We start from the raw sequence: 20620 nt of genomic DNA, 5'->3' as shown, positions 1-20620 counted from the left end.
ACTCACAATTGGATGAATTATATATTTATTTCAAGTCTCTGACAGCAAGAATACTGAGTTTTCGATACACTGTTTATTATAAGAACTGCTATTTGGCCCCATGAGTACAATTATGTAAATATGGACTAATGCACAGAGGTCTGGAATCAATAATTTTGCCTTAGCTTGCCAATCACTTTCTTTTAATTGAGGTGAAATTCCCATAGCATAAAATCAACCATTTTAAAGTGAACAATTTAGGGGCATTTAGTACATTCTCAATATTGTGCAACTACCACCTCTATTTCCAAAAGCCATTCATTTCTTAAAAGGAACAATGAGACCACTCTTACCATATGTGATAACATGAGGATAGCGTACATAACTATTTAAAAAATTGGTGATCACACTAGGCCTTTAACTGACCACCTACCACACACACACACACACACACACACACACACACATATACTGTTGTCTCTATCACAGTTATTTAAAGTGTTGTTGTGGCAGGAATTTTATTCTAAATATAGGCTCCTGGAGTTTCACAACATATTAAATTCAGAAAATGAATATCAACTCTACTAATGTCTTTGATACAAATCTTATAAATGGATCTCATATTCCTTTTATATAAGTACCAGAAAAGCTCTTAATTTTTTAAAAATTTCTCTTTATCGTTGAAAGTATTACAGATGTCCTGTATGTGTTTTTTCCCCATTGACCCCCTCCACCCATTACCCACCTCTCCCAGGCTTTTCCACCCTATTGTCTGTGTTCTTGGGTTATACATAAATGCATATAAGTTCCCCAGAGAATCTTCCCCTTCCACCCCTCACCCCCCCTTTCCCTCTGAAGTTTGTCAGCCTGTTGCATGCTTTTATGCCTCTGGATCGGTTTATTTTGTTCATTAGGTTCCACAAATGCGTGAGATAATGTGATACTTATCTTTCTCTGACTGGCTTATTCAGATTAGCATAATACGCTCCAGGTTCATGCCCACTGTTGCAAATGGTGAGTTCTTTCTTTTCTTACAGCTGTGTAGCATTCCAGTGTGTAAAGGTACCACAGCCTTTTTATCTGCTCATCTCGCTGATGGGCACTGGGGCTGTTTACAAATCTTAGCTAGTGTAAATTGCACTGCTATGAACATAGGGGTGGATATATTCTTTCTGACTGGTGTTTCTGGATTTTTAGGCAATGTTATTTTAAGACAAACAAGGCTAAAAGAGACTTCAATGTACATACCTTATTGGGATAGCTGGCTGCTTCCTCCCCAAATTGGCTTCAAAGAGGAAGCCTTCCACAGCAATAAATAAAAATGGTGCAAATGTCACAATGTTCCCGCATCCTGGATGCTTCCTGAATAGTGAGGGACAAAAGAAAAAGACACAAAAGACTGAGATAAAGGCCACTATGACCTGTTCTATTGACAGTTCAGAGTAACAGGGAGATAGATTTCCATTACCCACTGTCCTCTCAGTTTTCATGTCCCATGAATCACATACATTTAGCAATATACCTCACAGAGAAGAATGTCAAGCCTTATTTCACTCTTCCAGGCCATCACGAAGGACCACTCTGATATACTCTTCCTGGAACTATGACACAACCTTCCTAGTGAACTGTAGGAAGTTGGTCAGTCAGATGTCCTTTTTGAGATCTTCACTTACGTAACCAAGAGGACTTCATTCAGGATCCTGGTCAGCCTATACAGCTCATGCTCAGGTCTCCTAGAAACATTTCTATATCCTCCTGAGCAGGAATCTCCAAGACTACAGTCAGTCAAAGACTCATATCCAGGGACTTTGCCTTCACTCCTGTATAGGGGCAAAAACTGGTTCTTAGGGTGGGAGAAAGCTTAGTATTTTGTAAGTATAAAGTACAGATATATGTACCCCTCTCCTTACGAAAGCCCACTGCTGTATGCAGAAATCTCAGTTTACAAAAGGCATAAATGAATGACGATTTATTTACACATTATTCAGAGCATTCTAAATAGAAGCTTCCATAATGCATGAAAACATTCCGTAAAGTTAGATTTATGCACAACTTCTCAGGAACAAACCCATAAAACAAGGCAGACCTGCACTGAAATAAAAGCTGTTAGAGGGGAGGGGAAGCCTGAATGTGCTTTAGACTTTGCAGGTGAATCTCCTTCAAATCCACTTGAGGCAGGTAGAGCCATCACCTCCCCACCCCACTTTTACTGTTGAGCAAACAGACTAGGGAGATCAAGTAATTTAGCCGAGTGCTCATAACTAGTAAAGAGGACCTTCAGCTGCTAGCGTAACTGACGTCACACAACCTTTCAGAAGATTTAATTTAATGGCATATTCAACACAAATGTGACAATATTCTTCTCTGATCTTTATTTGGCTGGCCTGATTTTATCACATTTTTATTTTTTAAAATCAATTTCCATTTGTTAAGTTGTATGAGTCCTTTAAATATTTTGAAAATTAACCCCTTACCATATATATCTGTGGCAAATATGTTCTCCCATGCAGTGGGCTCCTGTTTCATTTGTTGGTGATTTCTTTTGCTGTGCAGAAGCTTTTTATTTGATGCAGTCCCATTTGTTTATTTTCTCCTTTGTTTCCCTTGCCTAAGGCTTAGGACATCTATCAGCAAACATGTTACGAGAGGTATCTAATATCTTGCTGCCTATGGTTTCTTGCAGAATTTTTATGGTTTCATGACTTACATTTAAGTCTTTTATCCATTTTGACTTCATTCTTGTGTATGGTGTAAGTTGGTGGCCTAGTTTCATTTTTTTGCATGTATTTGTCCAATTTTCCCAACACCACTTATTGAAGAAACTATCTTTACTCCATTATATGCTCTTGCCTCCTTTGTCAACTATTAATTGAGCATAATGGCTTGGGTCGATTTCTGGGTTCTCTGTTCTGTTCCATTAATCTATATGCCCGTTCTTGTGCCAGGACCAGGCTGTTTTGAGGCACAGTGGCTTTGTAGTATAACTCGATATCTTGTATTGTGATCCCTACCACTTTGTCCTTCTTTCTCACGATTGCTGCAGCTATTCATGGTCTTTTTTGGTTCCATATAGATTTTGGAATATTTGTTCTAGATCAGTGAAATATGCCATTAGTATTTTAAAGGAATTGCATTAAATTCATAGATTGCTTCCAAACAATCCAATTAAAAAATGGGCAAAGACCTAAATAGACACTTTTCCAAAGAGGACATAAAGCTGGCTAAGAGACACATGAAAAAATGCTCAGTCACTAATCAACAGAGAGATGCAAATTAAAACAACAATGAGGTAGCACCTCACACCTTTCAGAATAGCTATCATTAACAAATCAACAAAGGACAAGTGCTGATGAGGCCGTGGAGAAAAGGGAACCCTAGGACACTGCTGGTGGGAATGCAGACTGGTGTAGCCACTGTGGAAAATGGTATGGAGTATACTCAAAAAATTAAAAATGGAACTGCCATTTGACCCAGTGATCCCACTTCTAGGAATATATCCCAAGAAACCTGAAACACCAGTCAGAAAGAATGTATGTACCCCTATGTTCAGAGCAGTACAATTTACAATAGCGAAGATCTGGAAACAGCCCAAGTTAGATGAGTGGATCAAAAAAGCTGTGGTACATTTATACCATGGAATACTATGCAGCAGTAAAAAAGAAAGATGTCTTACCCTTTGGTATAGCATGGAGGGACCTGGAGAGTATTATACTAAGCCAAATAAGCCAGTCAGAGAAAGGCAAGCATCACATGATCTCACTCATATGTGGAATGTAATGAACAAAATAAACTGATGAACAAAACAAATCCAGAGGCATAGAAGCATGGAACGAATCGACAAATCTCAGAGGGAAGGCAGGGTGTTAGAGGGGGTGGAGGGTGGGAAGAGATGAACCAAAGAACTTCTATGCATATCTGCATAACCCATGGACACAGACAATAGTGCAGTGAAGGCCTGGGGTGGGGGTCAATGTGGAAAAAAGGGGGACGTGTATAATACTTTCAACTATAAAGATAAATTTTTTAAAAAAAGGAAAAGAACAGAAATCATTTAAAAAAATGATTTCCAAAGTAACCTTCCTTTGAAATGTACCAGCTTACAGCAGGATACATTGCTATATCCCTCGCCACCTACTCTCAAGAACGACAAATGGCTCTGCCCAGTGTGGCTCAGTTCATTGGGCCTCCTCCTGTGCACCACAAGGCTACCGGTCAGATTTGAGGTCAAGACACATACCCAGGTTTTGGGCTGGACCCCCTGTGGGGAGCGTGCAGGAGGCAGCTGATCGATGTTGCACTTTCATATCGATGTTCCTCTCTCTCTTCCTCCCTCTCTAAAAATCAATAAACTATTCTTTTTTTTAAGTACTTTATCCTTTAAAAAGAAAAGAGTGACAAATGACAGATCTTTATCAACACTGTCTGCATAGCAAAATTTCAAGCTCAGTAACTGCAAAAATTAACCCCACACAGAGTTTACCTTAAATAAACTGGTTGCTTCAGAATGGCTTAATCAATGGTATCAGGAAAATAAAATACATTTTTAGTGAGCACCACATGAGAAACTGGGTGACCAAAACCTATAGGCTGCTCAAGTTCAAAATTAACAGGTTCTCAACCTTCCTAATGCCGCGACTCTTTAATACAGTTCCTCACGTTGTGGTGACCCCCAACCGTAAAATTATTTTCATTGCTACGTCAGTAATTTTGCTACTGTTATGAATCGTAACGTAAATATCTGATATGCAGGATGTATTTTCATTGTTTGCAACCCACAGGTTGAGAACCACTGGACTAGGAGTTTAGATACCCTGGATTCCAGTTTTGTCTCTGCCACTTACAAGAAGTAAAAGACGATCTAACTTCTTGGGAACTGTTCCATTTTCAGTAAAACAGACATTATAATTCTTGACCTATACTGGACACATATTGTCCTGAGGGTCAATGGAGATAACGTGTGGACTCAGAAACATGATGGTAGATAGCACCATAAATAGCATTTTTAAAGCAGGAGGAGGAGGTCCAGAGAAGCGAAATGATTTGAAAAGGTCACCCAACCTGGGTATGACAGAGCCAAGAATGAAGTTCATAATTTCGAGATTTTTCAGTCCTGAGCCTTTTTCAGGACACCTGGTGCTTTTTCTGTAACAGTTTGCACCCACTGAACGTTGCACATTATTACTCAACATTATTTGCATGCCATCCTAGTTTCCCTTTGGTGAAGCCATTCTTTTCTTTACTTCCTTTTCTTTTCTTCTTTTCTTCTCTTTTTTCTTTTCTTTTCTTCTCTTTCTCTTTCTTTCTTTCGTTCTTTCTTTTAGCTAACATTGCATAAGTTTCAGGTGTGCAACATTAAAATTTGACATCTGTGTGTAGTACCTCCTGCTCACCACTGGAAGCTTCCATTTGGCACCCCCATTCTTTTTTTCTTTTTTAATTGAATTTATTGGGGTGACACTGGTTAATAAAACCATACAGGTTTCAAGTGTACAACTCAATAAAAACATCACCTGCATCCTGCACTCACCACCCAAAGTCAAGTATATTTCTGTTCCCACTTACCTCTTCTTTGCCCACTTCTACCTCCCAACCCCTCCTTTCCACCTGGCTATCACCATACTGTTGTTCCTGCCTATGTGCCATATATATATATTTTTTTTCTTAATCCCTTCACCTTTTTTCACCCAGCCCTCAACTCTCCTCCCCTCTGACAGCTGTCAATCTGTTATGTACCTATGCTTGTGTTGATTATATTCCACATATACCTGAGATCATATGGTATTTGTCTTTCTCTGACTGGCTCATTTGACTTAGCATAATACTCCCCAGGTCCATCCATGCTGTTGCAAAAGGTCAGATTTTCTTCTTTTTTACAGCCAAGTAGTATTCCACTGTATAAATGTACCACAGCTGTTTTTATCCACTCCCCCAATCTTAATTTAGAAAGTTAGGTCTCAAAATACATGCCTCCCAATTTAAAGACTAATATCTTAAAGCTAGAAATGCTCTCTTAGGTCAATCAGACGGACCATATACATAAATAAGAACTGATTCACCTATATCATTGAGAGGTAATGTTTGAGCGAAGTCCTCATGGCCATCTGATCTGTAAGGATAGCAAAACAAATGCTTTGGAGGCACTTTAATACACATGGCACTTTCTTTGCAGTGTGTGCAAAACCAGACTGCATTATAAGTCGAAAAGCTTTGCTTTAGCCAAACATGGCATTATTACCCCAGAAAAGAGCTAAAGGAACCCTGGGGTCTGCCACAAGCTCCTGCCAACCCGAGGCCAGTCACGTGAGAAATCTCCTCGGATTCAATCCCCCGGTGTGTGGAAAGGGGGTGATGTCAACAACACCCCAAGTGTTTCTGCGAGCAATGCTGTGAAACTATTTGGTGGGACAGCGGGCGGAGCGCAGGATGAAGGAGTGGACTCTCAGGGTTCCAGGAGCGCAGAGCCGACCCCACGACGCTTGCGGACGCCCCTCTGGCTTTCTCGGTGCAGCCCTGGAAACCTAGGGGGGCACTCACCTGACCAGGAGCTCCAGGAAGATCACGTTACTGCAGCAGCCAGCGAACACCAAGCCCACCGCAAAGAGCGGGCGCGGGGAAGGGGAGCGCGCGCGCGGAGAAAGCGCCCGCCTAGACCACTACCTTGGCGGTGGCACAGAACTTAGTCCCTTCCGGAGCACCGCTCTTGCCCGGCGCCGCCACCAACGCTCCCGGCCAGAGGAGCTGTAGTTCACTATCAGCTCCGACCCCATTCATTTGAGGGGGCGCTCTGGTTCCAGCCAGACTACATATCCCAGGATGCCGCGCGCCCTTTACGCCGTGCTGGGACGTGTCCCGCCTCTCCTGGGACCCTCCACTCCAGAAGAGAGAGCAGCTAGGTTCTCCTCATTCCTCTCGTGATAGGAAGCCGCAGGGTTAGCTGGGAAGTGAAGTTCAACCCTGCCGAGGTGATTTCTGGCGAGTAAGCCAAGGGCTCAGAGAGGGATGGGAGCTTCCCAGTCCCAGCAAACACAGAGGCGGCACTAGAGCTGCAGGTCTGTGATTGATCGCTGGTGGCGTTCTAGCATCTGAAACAATTCTGAATGAAGTGAAAGCAAAAACTCCTCTGAACTTCCTTTTCTACCTTTTGAAAGGAGCATTGGAGTCAGAAAGTGCTGGGATTGAGTGTTGGCTCAGCTGCTAATCAGCTGTGCTATCTCAGGCAACTTCTTGAAGCCTTAGTCTCATTATTGGTAAAAACGGGAGCAGTAATGCCCATCTCACCGCTTGTTGTGAGGGTTACAAGCTATGATCACCTGGGGATCTTGTTAAAATGTGGATTCTGCTTCATTACACCTGCAATTTGCCCTGAGATTTTGCATCTCTAGCAAGTTCCCAGGTGCTGCTGATGCTACCCGTCTGTGGACCTCGCTTAGAAGAGCAGACACCTTTAAAACAATCTTCTCTGGAGACTTCTCTACCCCACCCCATTGACTTTGGGACCTCCTGCCACTCAACGGTTGCTTAGTTTTCTCCTTCCCCTAAGCCTACAATCATGCTCAAAGTAATTTACCTTTCTCCTTCACTTTACCACCAAATATCTCTAAAGACTAATCTATCGTTGTTAGGTCGGAGAGAGCCCAGGATCAGATACATGCAAACATGTGATGAGACAATGGACTTCCCCTGGAATTTCTGACAGATCAACGTGCCAGACACAGATACTGGCTTCTTCTTACTTAATCCACATACCCCCACACAGATACTGACTTCTTTCTGAATACCCCTGCCCATCCCCTGCGGCAGAGAATTTCTCAGCTCATGTCCCTGCCCCTCACCCAACTGGAGTATAAAAAAAGCTCCCCCCTCCCTGTTGGTGTGAATCCACTTGCCCTGTCCTTGGGGTACCTGGGTCTCCCTGGGACACCGAAATAAACCTTTTCCTTTCCTTTCTTTTCTGATTCACTGGACTCTCTATTTCTTGCGCCGCCTCCTGAGCCACCTAACCTAACAAAAGGAATCCAAAGAGGACCACACCAAGACACATCACAATTAAAATGCCAAGAGCAAAAGATAAAGAGAGAATCTTAAAAACAGCAAGAGAAAGAAACTCAGTTACCTACAAGGGAATACCCATACGACTGTCAGCTGATTTCTCAACAGAAACTTTGCAGGCCAGAAGGGAGTGGCAAGAAATATTCAAAGTGATGAATACCAAGAACCTACAACCAAGATTACTTTATCCAGCAAAGCTATCATTCAGAATTGAAGGTCAGATAAAGAGCTTCACAGATAAGGAAAAGCTAAAGGAGTTCATCACCACCAAACCAGGATTATATGAAATGCTGAAAGGTATCCTTTAAGAAGAGGAAGAGGAAGAAAAAGGTAAAGATACAAATTATGAACAACAAATATGCATCTATCAACAAGTGAATCTAAGAATCAAGTGAATAAATAATCTGATGAACAGAATGAACTGTTGATTATAATAGAATCAGGGACATAGAAAGGGAATGGACTGACTATTCTTGGGGGGGAAAGGGGTGTGGGAGATGTGGGAAGAGACTGGACAAAAATCGTGCACCTATGGATGAGGACAGTGGGTGGGGAGTGAGGGCGGAGGGTGGGGCGGGAACTGGGAGGAGGGGAGTTATGGGGGGGAAAAAAGAGGAACAAATGTAATAATCTGAACAATAAAGATTTAATTTAAAAAAAAAAAAAGACAGAAACACTCAGAACTCAGAACACAGAACTAAGGAGACAGGGCTTGGAAGACAGGACCAAGAGAGACAGAGTCTAGGCACAGAACATACACAGAACGTTCTCTAGAGACAGAAGAACTTCAATGGCGAGAGCATGCCGGAGGATCCTGGACAGGGACTGGCCTCGGAGCCTGGAGGCGGAGCCTGGCGAGAGAGCATGGCAAAAGATCCTGGACTGAACCTGACTGCGGAGATTGGCAGGAGAGCCTGACTAGAACCTGGTGACTGAACATGACTGGAGAACCTGGACAGAACCTCTCTGGAGATCCTAACCAGAACCTCTCTGGAGATCGAGACCAGAACTTGGCTGGAGATCCTGGCTAGGCTGCTGATCAACTGAACGCTGCCTCTGTGACATTCCTTCTTCGCCGACTCCGTCTACGCCTTTGGGAACCCCTGGACCTGCTGGGGTTGGACCCCGGCAGGGTCCCTCAGCCCAACTGCACTCTCTCCAATCTGGGAGCCTTCATGGGAACCCTCTCCAACCTGGGAGCCCTGACGGCTTAGGCCCACTCTCCATGGTTCTCTGCTCTCTGCGGGGCCTGGCCAGTCTGTGCCTGCTGCCCAGAGGCTCTCCATGGCCCAGAGGCTCTCTGTGGCTGGGGCAGGACACTTGCCTTGTCGCCACAGCAATGATGCAAGCATCTTGCCCCAAGTGCTCTGTGCACGCACACTGCCCAGAGACCCTCCGCAGCTGGGGCGGAATGCTTGCCTCATCGCCATGGCAACAAAGCAAGCATTCCGCCAGGCTGCTCACGCTGCCTGCTCTCAGTGGCTCTCCCCTCAGGACTGGGGGACTCTGGTGGGGCTGAGGGGACTGGGTGGCACCATCTTGTGGCTATGGGCAACCGCCATCTTTGTGATGGAGTGATGGTTAATTTGCATATTATCCTTATATTAGATAGGATAGGAATGTTTAAATGGGGGGAAAAACCTTTTTCAGCAGGAGGAGCTGCTCTTGACAGACAAAAATACATTAAAAAAAAAAAAGAATTAAAAAAAAAAAGGAGGGGGCGCCCACATGCTAACCTGACCCAGTCCGGGGAGGCCTGGCCTGGCCTTGCAAACTCAGACACCTAAAGTGACCACCCATGAAGTTCTGAAAATTAAAAAAAAAATCTTTTTAAAGTAGAAATGAGTTTATAGTAGGCAGTCATGCCCTAGGCCCTGTATCTTCCCTGAGAGAGATCACCTTTGAGCTAACTGGTATCTGAGCCTATTGTCTATCTATGCCTCTAAGATCACATTTCTTTTTTTTTTTTTAACTGTAGGATAAATGAATATTTATCTTTTTTATATATTGCATTGATTTTTTACAGAGAGGAAGGGAAAGGGACAGAGGGGGCCCCCACCCCCAGCCCCCTCTGGGACGGCATGGTACCACCGAACACAGGGGCGGGGGGGGGGTGCTAGGAAACTATTTTTCAGAGGATCGCCAGAACAAACATGGGGGCTGGCCTGGCCATTCAAAAGTGAAAGACTTCCCCGGAGTCCCACACCACCACCACCACCACCCACCCACCCATCCCCAACACCCCACAGGCCAAAGACTTCCAGCGCCTGCCTCCCATTCTCCTTCTCTCCCTCTCTCCCTCTCTCCCTTCCTGGAGGACATAAAAAAAACATTTTATTAAATATTTTATTGATTTTTTACAGAGAGGAAGGGAGAGGGATAAAGAGTTAGAAACATCTACGAGACAGAAACATCAATCAGCTGCCTCCTGCACACCTCCTACTGGAGATGTGCCCAAAACCAAGGTACATGCCCTTGACTGGAATCGAACCTGGGAACCCCACCCCCACCCCCACCCCCACCCCTCCAGTCCGCAGGCCAACTCTCCATCCACTGAGCCAAACCAGTTAGGGCACAAAACCTTTTTTGCCGCCTGGGAGCTGAAACCTAAATGAGGCAGTACTCACAGATCAGATCGTCTCATCTCTCTCTCTCTCTCGTTGAAATTATTGGGGAGACACCAGTTCATAAAACCATAAGGGCCCTACCTGGTTTGGCTCAGTGGATAAAGCGTCAGCCTGCAGACTGAAGGGTCCCAGGTTCGATTCCGGTCAAGGGCACATACCTGGGTTGGAGGCTCAATCTTCAGTAGGGGGCATGCAGGAGGCAGCCGATCAATGATTCTCATCATTGATGTTTCCATCTCTCTCTCTCTCTTCCTTCCGCTCTGAAATCAGTAAAAATATATTTTAAAAAAAACCATACAGGTTTTAAAATAAAATAAAAAATGAATAAATCAGATATGAATAAATAGGAATCTTTGTATGGAACTAAACAAAAAAACCCAACAAAAAACATACAGGTTATTAAAGTGGACAACTCAAGAAAATATCATCTGAATACATACATACATACCACATCCATTGTTCAAGTGGGGAAACCTCATCGGAATGCTAGGGCAAAAACATCTATTTTTAAAAGGCACCAAAACCGGTTTGGCTCAGTGGATAGAGCATCAGCCTGTGGACTGAAGGGTCCTGGGTTTGATTCCAGTCAAGGGCATGTACCTCGGTTGCGGGTACATCCTCAGTAGGAGATGTGCAGAAGGCAGCTGATCGATGTTTCTCTCTCATCGATGTTTCTAACTCTCTATCTCTCTCCCTTCCTCTCTGTGAAAAATCAATAAAATATATTTTAAAAATAAATAAATAAAATAAAAGGCTACCGAAGAATGAATAAACAACTGGAACAACAACTCTCTCTCTCTCTCTCTCTCTCTCTCTCTCTCTCTGTCTGTCTGTCTGTCTCTATCTCTCCCTCCTTCCCTCCCTCCCACTCCCTTCCACATCCTCTTTAAAAAACAAAACAAACAAACAAACAAAAGTAGCCCTAGCCGGTTTGGCTCGGTGGATAGTGCGTCAACCTGCGGACTGAAGGGTCACAGGTTTGATTCCAGTCAAGGGCACATGCCTGGGTTGTGGGCTCGATCCCCAGTATGGGGTGATGGGGTGTGCAAGAGGGAGCCAATCGATCCATGATTCTCTCTCATCACTGATGTTTCTCTCTCTCTTTCTCCCAATCCTTCCCTGCCTCCCTCCCTCTCTGAAATCAATGAAAATATATTTTTTAAAAGATCAGGAATCAGCCGAAACCGGTTTGGCTCAGTGGATAGAGCGTCGGCCTATGAACTGAAAGGTCCCAGGTTCGATTCCGGTCAGGGTCATGTACCTGGGTTGCAGGCAGTTCCCCAGTAGGAGGTGTGCAGGAGGCAGCTGATCGACGTTTCTCTCTCACCGATGTTTCTAACTCTCTATCTCTCTCCCTTCCTCTCTGTAAAAAAATCAATAAGATATATTTAAAAATAAATAAATAAAAAATAAAATAGGTTTAAAAAATCAGGAATCAGTGTAGAACGGTGTGTGAAAACACTTGGCATTCACTTCTAAATGGCAGGAAACAGAGTGATAGTGTTCGAAAAAACTTGGAAATCACTGCTATATAAAGCAGCACACTGTAGAACAGTGTTTGACACCACTTGGAATTCATGTCTAAATGGCTGGAAACTATCTAAAATTGTTTGCAAGCACGTCAAAATCACTGACCTAGCTCAGGAAACAGTGTAGGACAGTGTTGGGCAACACTTGGGAATCACTTCTAAAGTGCAGGACACTGTACAACAGTTTGGGAAACCACTTGAAATTCACTTCCAAATGGCAGGAAATGGTGCAAAAGTGTTTGAAAACACTTGGAAGTCACTGGTAGCATTCTAAGATGCCAGAGAGGAAAATGTCACCGAGGCCAAAATCTTACCACCACCTTCTTAGGGTTTGTGGAGGAGGTGGCCCTGAAAAATTCACCTGACACACAGGAGGGCGGGGGTGGCCAGGGAGACATGAGGGCAAAGTTTTCTTTCCCTCAAGTGTCTGATGTGACAAGGGGAGCACTCCTAAGGAGAACTCGGAAGAGCCGGAGAGGTGGCAAAACATCCACACTTTTTCATACTGGGTTGAAAGGAGAGAGACAATTGTGGGAAAGCCACTAAGTAGGCGGGGAGGCGAAAGGAGAGATGAGGGAGGCCTGTTCCTACAGATTCCTCTGCCTCTCGGCTGGCTTCCTGCCTGAAGTGCATAAAACGAGTCCCCGTTTGAACTCGTCATCTCTCCCCCCATCCCCACCCCCCTCGATCTTTACGTCCAGTTGGAGTCTTTTTTGCCATCTGGCCACTTTGCAGTGGTGGCATAGTCACTTAAGGAGGGAAAAGAGAAGATCGGGTTGGTTCCGGGCACGGAATTGTGCCAGAGGCCCGGGCGGGGGGGCGGGGGGGGAGGGAGGACAGGAGTCAGTCACTGAGCGGCCCCCAACGTATTTATAAGACAGTGAGTGACTCTGGCAAGGGCATGCAGTAGTAGGAGAGCAGCTGGAGTTCTGTTTGTTGGCTGGGGGCTTGCAGGGGATGGGGAAGGCCTGGGGTCCATCTGCTCCTTTGTTTATGTCATCTTATTTCTTTTTATTTCTTTCTCTATTTTTTTTGGCTTTTTTTTTTTTCAACAAAGGTGAAGAACTCTTCAGGTGAAGGCATATCTGCAAGAAAACCTGGCAGTACAGGACATGGGGGGTATGCGGGCCAGGCCAGTCCATTGACCTGAAAACCCAAAGGATCTGTAGTGGCTCTGACTAGGGCATCCCTCTTTTAAGAAACAGGAAGACAGGGGAGTTTATCTCGGGGTCCCTCCCTCTCCCCTTCGCCTCTACCTGCCCCCCCAACCACCACCCCCACCCTACCCCCCCCCCCACACACACACACACTCACACACCAGGCCCACCAGTGGCACCGGAGTAGCAAGAGGTGTCCAGAATGAACTTAGTTCCAGGACCCACCCAGCCAGCCAGCCACCCAGCAGCAAGGGAAAGACCATATAAAAACAGCCGCCAGATGGCGTGCGAACACCAGTGAGAAGGTCAGTAGGGAGGCTCCGGGCCGTGGGCCCGGCCTGGGTGGGGTTCCCCGCTGCACTCTGTGTGTGTCTTTGGGGGGAGGAGGGTGGCAGGGGGCAAGGGTGGCCGATCTCCTCCCCGCCCCCACCTCTCCAGTGGGACCCTGTTGGCTGGGGCCGTGGCATGGGGAGGGGCAGAGTGGCGGGGCAGCCACCATCTGGGGTTTGCCCAGGAAGGCCCCACTCACGCACACGGCCTGGCAGCGGAAGGGGGATTGGAAAAGTTTTTTTCGGGGGTGGGGCCTGACAGAGGACCGAGAGGATGTACCTGGAACACTTTTTGCAACCCTGGACCCTTAAAACCTCAATCCAGGGGATCTCTAAAACCCTAAACCTGGCGAGTATTCACGGGGCAACAATGGAGAAATCATTTTCTCTTTTTGTTTCTTTTCATTTTTATTTTTTGGAATTGAATTTATTGGGGGAGACATCGGTGAATAAAATGAAATGGAATGCAATAGGATAACATAAAAGGTGTAAATACATAAGCTTTGCATTGTGGGTGAAAAGGGGCCACATGTTGCCCTGCCTGCCTTGACTCAGTGGATAGAGCGTCTGCCTTAACTGTACGATAAATGAATATTTACCTTTTTTATATATATTTTATTGACTTTTTACAGAAAGGAAGGGAGAGGGACAGAGCGTTAGAAACATCGATGAGAGAGAAACACCAATCAGCTGCCTCCTGCACATCTCCTACTGAGGATGTGCCCACAACCAAGGTACATGCCCTTGACAGGAATCGAACCTGGGACCCTTGAGTCTGCAGGCCAACGCTCTACCACCAAGCAAAACCGGTTAGGGCGGGTCACATGTCTTTGGACTAGTGAATGACAAGCGGTAACTAGTCACTTCCCTTTTTTCCAGTGCCCTCAGGGCACAGCCCAGGGTCCCAGGGCAGAGACCACAGTTTCCTTCATTGTAACTGTTGTCATGTTAATTGTTGATGGCTCACTATCATTTTACAGCTTACCAAATCCACCCCGCCCCCCACCGCTTTGCTTTCTCCCACCTCCCTCAACTATCACCACTGGATTTCATGGAACCCACTGGTCAACATCAGGAAAGAGTGTAGAACAGTGTTTGAAACCACTTACAAGTCTCATCCTTGGATGGTGATTTATAAAAATAGGTCAAAGACATGATTGTGGACTTTGGGCTTTGCTGTGCTATGTATCTATGCAGAGGCAGGGTGCTCTTAAACTCCTATGTGATGACTTAAGTTTATCCTTCACCCCTGGTCTGGCCTCCGGACTTTGTTATCTAGGCCTTGGAAAGGCTTCCTACCTGCCTTGAAAAGAATAGATTTTTAATTCCTTGAGATTCTGCTTCCCGGCAATTGCCAACAGTCTGTTTCAAATAAACTCATCACAAAAATTATTTACAGATTTGAGTGTTTCTCAGGTTAATGGTATGGAACTCCAAGAAAACACACACACACACACACACCACACACACACACACACACAACTTTTTCAAGTGTACAACTCAACAAAACATCACCTGAATATAGTGTCCAAAGTATAAAGTCTCTTTCTGTCACCATTTACCTCCCCCCCACACCCTGGTTTCTTTCTTTTTGGCTTTCTTTTCTGTTCCCCCCTTCCACTACCCCCCACCACTCCAAATCTATTATTTTCAACATAGGGAGGAGGCCTTTCCAGGGCCTACAAACAAAGCAACAAAGCCAGGAAGCCATACAGGCAATAAACGATAACCTGGACCACATCTGTCATTGCCTATGTATATATATATTTTATATATATATGTGTGTGTGTGTGTGTGTGTATAAATATAAATATAAATAATATAAATATAAATATAAATATAAATATAAATATAAATAATATAAATATAAATAATATAAATATAAATATAAATATAAATATAAATATAAATATCAATATAAATATAAATATAAATATAAATATAAATATAAATATATAAATATAAATATAAATATAAATATATATATATATGTGTATGTATATATATATATATATATATATATATATATGTATATATATATATATATATTCACAAGAAAGCCCAAAGACAACAAGCAGGTGGGTGTGGGGAACATTGGTGCAATGTCATGTGGTTGTGGATTTTAGCGTGACTCACCTTTTGAATGATAAGAAAGTGGGGGGGGCGTGGGGAGGGGGGCGCCCTGTAGTATGTGTGTTTGAAATGAGGTAAATCTGGATGAGGCCTTGTCCATGAAATGTACATAATCAATCAATTTGGCCCTGGACCGGTGGCTCAGTTGGCTAGAGCGTCTTCCCTTATGCCACTGTTTGTGTGTTCGATCCCCAAACAGGGCACATACAGGAAGCAACGGAGTCCTGGCTGGTGTGGCTCAGTTGGTTGAGCAACATCTCGCGCATTGAAAGGTCACCGATTCCTTTCCAGGTTGGGGCACATGCCCAGGTTTCAGGCTCAGTTCCAAGCTGGAGGCAACTGATAGGTATCTCTCTCTCTCTCTCTCTCTCTCTCTCTCCTCTCTCTCTCTCCCTCACTCCTTCCCTAAAATCAATAATACACACACACACACACACACACACACTCACACACATATTTGTTACTGTTAATCCTCACCCGAGGATATTTTTCTATTGATTTTTAGGGAGAGTGGAAGAGACAGGGCAAGACAGAGGGAAACATCGATGTGAGAGAAACACATCAATTGGTTGCCTCAAACCAGGGCCAGGGCCCAAAGAACCTGCCACCAAGGCCCATGACCTTGGCAGGAATCGGACACGGGATGCTTTGGTCCACAGGCTGGCCAACGCTCAATGCGCTGAACCAAACAGGCTAGGGGGCAAAAATTATATATATATGCTGTACCCAGCCACGCATTGCTGTGGCTCAGTCTGGTTAAATGGAAAAGAAAGAAAAGAGAAAACACACGTTTCTAATACATTTAATTTCACAATGCCTGTGGGTATACAACATTTTGTGTTGTTCCATTGTCTCTGCAGATAGAGAGATTGTCTGGTTTGCCGACTCTAGGACACGCAACATATAATTGTCCATGTGAGAAGCAATCCGCGTCTAGATCTAAACCGCACAATTCTACAGATTGGCCCTGAGCTTTGTTGGTGGTGAGTGCAAACGCCAATCGAATTGGGAATTGCAATCTCTTAAATTGAAATGGCATATCCCTTGGAATCATAGGAATGCGAGAAATGAGGATATCTTCACCTTTGAAAGGTCCTGTCAAGATTGTTGCTTCTATGACATTGCTCATTAATTTTTTTACTGCAAGCCGCGTGCCTGTCAAAGTTTTGGCTGTTTGACGTTTCGCAACATGGCAATTGGCATGCCGATTTTCAATTACAGTACATGCAGTGGCATCTCTGGCAGATGGAGTGAATTCAAAACTTCTGTTGGATAATTAACTGCTTCATCTGCTTCCACAACAGTGTCGATGGACTTGTATGTGACTGCCTCGCTTTGAATGTTAGACTGAATGATCTTGTTAAGTCCGTAGATGTCTTTGTTCTTGGCCGCAAGAATAGCTCGTTCACTCAGCCAATCGTGATTCTTATCATTGGTTTGAATATTGGGAAATACTTTTTCAACCAATTCTTCTTTTGACGTCACAAAATGGCAGAAGTTATGAGGCAATGAGATTCGTCCTGAGGTCAGATCAACCGGCACCTTTTCGTTCCCAATTCCCAGCAATTGATGTGAGAATATCTCAGCTGATTGATCGTTTTGCAGCTGGACACGCATATTTGTGGTTAATTTTATCTACAATTTATAATTGTAAACAGAAACATTGAAATGGAATCGTAAAATATTTAGTACAGCATGTGTTGCTTTTACGTCCAACAGATGGCGCTGTTTTTCAAAAAGAGCATGTTTTTACCTGTCACAGGTGTGACATCTATATAATAGTAGGTATCCATGTTTGTAAAAACACATGCATATTCGAATGCAACGTTGTGTCAAAATTTCAAAGCAATTGGTGAAGAACTTTCAGAGATTTAAGATTTTGAACAAACGAACATTTGCATTTTTATTTATATATATATTTAAAAGCTAATGACGAATGAATAAACAATCTCTCTCTCTCTCTCTCTCTCTCTCTCTCTCTCTCTCCCTACCTCCCTCCCTCCTGTCCTCCCTTCCACTCTCTCTTTTTTTTCCCACTCTCAAAAAAAAAAAACCAAAAAAAAAACCAAACTAGCCCTAGCTGGATTGGCTCAATGGATAGAGCCAAGAGGTCCCAGTTTCGATTCCGGTCAAGGGCACATGACCGGGATTCGGGCTCGATCCCCAGTACGGGGTGTGCATGAGGCAGCCTTACATGATCCTCTCTTATCGTGGATGTTTCAATCTCTTCCTCTTCCTTGCTTTCTGAAATCAATAAAAAAATATATTTTATTTATTTTTTAATTTTTTAATTTTAAATTTATATTTTATTTTATTTCTTAAGCTTTCTTTTTTTATTTATTGCTTAAAGTATTACAAAGGGTATTACATATGTGTTCATTTTATCCCCCCGCCCTAGACAGTCTCCTAGCCTCCCCTATCCCCCAGTGTCTTATGTCCATTGGTTATGCTTATATGCATGCATACAAGTCCTTTAGTTGATCTCTTACCCCCCTACCTCCTGCCCCCCAACCCTCCCCGGCCTTCCCGCTGCAGTTTGACAATCTGTTTGAGGCAGCTCTGCCTCTGTATCTATTATTGTTCAAAAGTTTATAATGGTCTCTATTATCCATGAATGAGTGAGATCATGTGGTATTTTTCCTTCATTGACTGGCTTATTTCACTTAGCATAATGCTCTCCAGTTCCATCCATGATGTTGCAAATGGTAAGAGTTCCTTCCTTTTTAGAGCAACATAGTATTCCATCCTGTAGATGTACCACAGTTTTCTAATCCATTCATCTACTGATGGGCACTTAGGCTGTTTCCAGATCTTAGCTATGGTGAATTGTGCTGCTATGAACATAGGGGTGCATATATCCTTTCTGATTGGTGTTTCTGGTTTCTTGGGATATATTCCTAGAAGTGGGATCACAGGGTCAAATGGGAGTTCCACTTTCAGTTTTTTAAGGAAACTCCATACTGTCTTCCATAGTGGCTGCACCAGTCTGCATTCCCACCAGCAGTGCACAAGTGTTCCTTTTTCTCCACATCCTCTCCAGCACTTGTCGTTTGTTGATTTGTTGATGATAGCCAGTCTGACAGGTGTGAGATGGTACCTCATTGTTGTTTTGATTTGCATCTCTCAGATGATTAGTGACTTTGAGCATGTTTTCATATGTCTCTTGGCTTTCTGAATGTCCTCGTTTGAAAGGTGTCTATTTAGGTCCTTTGCCCATTTTTTGATTGGATTGTTTATCTTCCTTTTGTTAAGTTGTATGAGTTCCCTATAAATTTTGGAGATTAGACCCTTATCAGATATGACAACATATTGGCAAATATGTTTTCCCACACAGTGGGTTTTCTCGTTGTTTTGTTGATGGTTTCTTTTGCTGTGCAGAAGCTTTTTATTTTGATGTAGTCCCATTTGTTCATTTTTTCTTTAGTTTCAAGTGCCCTAGGAGCTGTATCAGTGAAGAAATTGCTTTGGCATATGTCTGAGATTTTGTGGCCTTTGGCTTCTTCTAGAATTTTTATGGTTTCCTGTCATACATTTAAGTCCTTTATCCATTTTGAGTTCATTTTTGTGTATGGTGGAAGTTGGTGGTCTAGTTTCATTTTCTTGCATGCATCTGTCCAACTTTCCCAACACCATTTATTGAAGAGACTATCTTGGCTCCATTGTATGTTCTTGCCTCCTTTGTCAAATATTAATTGAGCATATTGGTTCGGGCCGATTTCTGGGCTCTCTATTCTATTCCATTGATCTATATGCCTATTCTTGTGCCAGTACCAGGAAGTTTTGAGAACAGTGGCTTTGTAATACAACTTGATATCTGGTATTGAGATCCCACCTACTTTGTTCTTTTTCAGGATTGCTGCAGCTATTCGGGGTCTTTTTTTATTCCAGATGAATTTTTGGAGAGTTCGTTCTAGATCTCTGAAGTATGCCGTTGGTATTTTAATGGGAAGTGTGTTGAATTTATAGATTGCTTTGGGTAGTATGGACATTTTAATGATGTTGATTCTACCAATCCATGAACACGGTATGTTCTTCCATCTGTTTATGTCTTCCTCTATCTCTTTTTTCAACGTCCTGTAGTTTTCTGAGTAGAGGTCTTTTACCTCTTTAATTAAGTTTATTCCTAGGTAGCTTAATTTTTTTGGTGCGATGGTAAACGGGATTGTTTTTATAATCTCTCTTTCTGAAAGTTCACTATTGGTGTATAGAAATGCCTCAGATTTCTTGGGGTTAATTTTGTATCCTGCTACATTGCCAAATTCATGTATTAAGTCTAGTAGCTTTTTGATGGAGTCTCTAGGGTTTTGTATGTATAATATCATGTCGTCTGCAAATAAGGACAGTTTTACTTCCTCTTTTCCAATTTGGATGCCTTTTATTTCTTATTCTTGCCAAATTGCAATGGCTAACACTTCCAGTACTATGTTGAACAGGAGTGGAGATAGTGGGCATCCCTGTCTTGTTCCTGTTCATAGGGGAAATGGTGTTAGTTTTTGTCCATTGAGTATGATGTTGGCTGTGGGCCTGTCATATATGGCTTTTATTATGTTGAGGTATGATCCTTCTACTCCCACCTTGCTGAGAGTTTTTATCAAAAATGGGTGTTGAATTTTGTCAAATGCTTTTTCTGCATCAATTGATATGACCATGTGTTTTTTTTCTTTCAATTTGTTTATGTGATGTATCACGTTTATTGATTTGCGGATATTGTACCATCCTTGCATCCCTGGGATAAATCCTACTTGGTCATGGTGTATGATCTTTCTGATGTACTGCTGGATCCGATTTGCTAAGATTTTGTTGAGGATTTTGGCAGC

General features: G+C 43.3%; 1 long non-coding RNA gene across 1 annotated transcript; it reads right to left on the bottom strand.

Annotated features, from left to right (window-relative positions):
* Window positions 1-752: 752 nt before the first annotated feature.
* LOC132234064 (uncharacterized) lies at window positions 753-6806 on the bottom strand. The gene is made up of 3 exons (XR_009452865.1): window positions 6514-6806; window positions 1653-1799; window positions 753-1341 (listed from the first exon to the last, which is right to left on the bottom strand). It is a non-coding gene; the product is annotated as an uncharacterized LOC132234064 (long non-coding RNA).
* Window positions 6807-20620: the final 13814 nt, after the last annotated feature.

Source organism: Myotis daubentonii, chromosome 5 (assembly GCF_963259705.1).
Source record: "Myotis daubentonii chromosome 5, mMyoDau2.1, whole genome shotgun sequence".
In the NCBI taxonomy this organism is placed as follows: domain Eukaryota; kingdom Metazoa; phylum Chordata; class Mammalia; order Chiroptera; family Vespertilionidae; genus Myotis; species Myotis daubentonii.
The sequence above is the reverse complement of the archived record's forward strand: the minus strand, read 5'-3'. Positions and strand labels throughout refer to the sequence as shown.